This window comes from Arachis duranensis, chromosome 5 (genome assembly GCF_000817695.3).
Source record: "Arachis duranensis cultivar V14167 chromosome 5, aradu.V14167.gnm2.J7QH, whole genome shotgun sequence".
NCBI lineage: Eukaryota > Viridiplantae > Streptophyta > Magnoliopsida > Fabales > Fabaceae > Arachis > Arachis duranensis.
The window spans coordinates 44,080,847-44,083,400 of NC_029776.3; the positions used below are offsets into that span (position 1 = coordinate 44,080,847).

Sequence of the window (2,554 nt, forward strand, 5' to 3'; positions counted from 1 at the left end):
TATAATCATATCTTTTTATCATATCTTTTTCAAAAATTTGATTTCAAAATATCTTCTTATCTTCTTATCTTTTCAAATGTGATTTTAATATCTTTTTCAACTAACTATTTGACTTTTGTGTGTTTCTTATCTTTTTCAAAACAACTTAACTACTTCTCATTCTCTAATTTTCGAAAATACCTCTCTCTTTTTCAAAATTTCTTTTTAATTGTTTTAAATTTTAATTTTAATTATATCTTTTCTTTAATTTTCAAAATTACTAACTCCTTTTCAAAAATTAATTTTCGAATTCTCCTTCTCAATAAGGATCCTCTTTGTCCAGATATAGAGGATTCCTCTTCCTTTTTCTTTTTCTCTTCTCTTTCATATGAGCAGGAATAAGGAAAAAGGCATCTTTGTTGAAGCTGATCCAGAACTTGAAAAGACTCTGAAGAGGAAACTAAGAGAAGCTAAATTACAACTATCCAGAGGCAACTTTTCTGAAATTTTCAAACAAGAGAAGGAGATGGCAGCCCAACCCAACAACAATAATGCAAGGAGGATGCTTGGTGATTTCACTAAACCAACGTCCAAGTTTGATGGAAGAAGTATCTCAATTCCTGCCATTGGAGCAAACAATTTTGAGCTGAAACTTCAATTAGTTGCTTTGATGCAACAGAACTGCAAGTTTCATGGACTTCCATCTGAAGATCCTTATCAGTTTTTAACTGTTCTTGTAGATTTGTGAGACTGTCAAGACAATGGAGTAGATCCTAAAGTCTACAAGCACATGCTTTTCCCTTTTTCTGTAAGAGACAGAGCTAGAACATGGTTGGACTCACTACCTAAAGATAGCCTGAACTCCTGGGATAAGCTGGTCACGGCTTTCTTGGATAAATTCTTTCATCCTCAAAAGTTGAGAAAGCTTAGAGTGGATGTTCAGACCTTCAAGCAAAAAGATGGTGAATCCCTTTATGAAGCTTGGGAAAGATACAAGCAAATGACCAAAAAGTGTCCTTCTGACATGTTTTCAGAATGGACCATATTAGATATATTCTATTATGGTCTATCTGAGTTTTCCAAAATGTCATTGGACCATTCTGCAGGTGGATCCATTCACTTAAAGAAAACGCCTGTAGTAGCTCAAGAACTTATTGACATGGTTGCAAATAACCAATTCATGTACACTTCTGAGAGGAATTCCGTGAATAATGGGATGCCTCAGAGGAAGGGAGTTCTTGAAATTGATGCTCTGAATGCCATATTGGCTCAGAACAAAGTGTTGACCCAACAAGTCAACATGATTTCTCAAAGTCTGAATGGATGGCAGAAATCATCCAAATTTCTCATGGAAGGATCAACAAAAGCCTCAACAAGGCTTTAATAATGGTGGAAGAAACAGGCTAAGCAATAACAAGCCTTTTCCATCATCTTCTCAGCAACAGATAGAGAATTCTGAGCAGAGCCCCTCTAATTTAGCAAATTTAGTCTCTGATCTGTCTAAGGCCACTTTAAGTTTCATGAGTGAAATAAGGTCCTCCATCAGAAATTTGGAGGCACAAGTGGGCCAGCTGAGTAAGAAAGTCATTGAAACTCCTCCCAGTATTCTCCCAAGCAATACAGAAGAGAATCCAAAAGGAGAGTGCAAGGCCATTGATGTAATCAATATAGCCGAATGCACAAGGGAGGAGAAGGACGAAAATCCTAGTGAGGAAGACCTCCTGGGACGTCTCTCAAACAAGAAGGAGTTCCCTATTAAGGACCTAAGGGAATCTGAGGCTCATATAGAGACCATAGAGATTCCACTAAATCTCCTTCTACCATTCATGAGCTCTGAAGACTATTTTTCCTCAGAAGAGGATGAAGATGTGACTGGAGAGCAAGTTGCTCAATATCTAGGAGCCATCATGAAGCTGAACGCCATGTTGTTTGGTAATGAGACTTGGGAAGGTGAACCTCCTGATGCGCGAAATTGTGAACAATACTTTTCACAACTCTCATAATCCCTGGTCATGAACCCCAAAAACTTGGTGTTCAATACCATGGCATTAACACAAATTTGCACAACTAACCAGCAAGTGCACTGGGTCGTCCAAGTAATAAACCTTACGCGAGTAAGGGTCGATCCCACGGAGATTGTTAGTATGAAGCAAGCTATGGTCATTTTGTAAATCTTAGTCAGGCAAACTCAAATGGATATAGTGATGAACGCATAAAAACATAAAGATAAAGATAGAGATACTTATGTAATTCATTGGTAGGAACTTCAGATAAGCGCATGAAGATGCCTTCCCTTCCGTCTCTCTACTTTCCTACTGTCTTCATCCAATCCTTCTTACTCTTTTCCATGGCAAGCTTATGCAAGGGTTTCACCGTTGTCAGTGGCTACCTCCCATCCTCTCAGTGAAAATGTTCCTATGCTCTGTCACAGCATGGCTAAACATCTGTCGGTTCTCGGTCAGGCCGAAATAGAATCCAGCGATTCTTTTGCGTCTGTCACTAACGCCCCACCTGCTAGGAGTTTGAAGCACGTCACAGTCATTCAATCATTGAATCCTACTCAGAATACCACAGA

General features: G+C 38.6%; 1 non-coding gene across 1 annotated transcript; it reads right to left on the bottom strand.

Moving 5' to 3' along the window:
* Positions 1 to 901: 901 nt before the first annotated feature.
* Positions 902 to 1,005, bottom strand: LOC127748225 (small nucleolar RNA R71). Its single transcript, XR_008010167.1, has one exon. It is a non-coding gene; the product is annotated as a small nucleolar RNA R71 (small nucleolar RNA).
* Between the last annotated feature and the right edge of the window lie 1,549 nt (positions 1,006 to 2,554).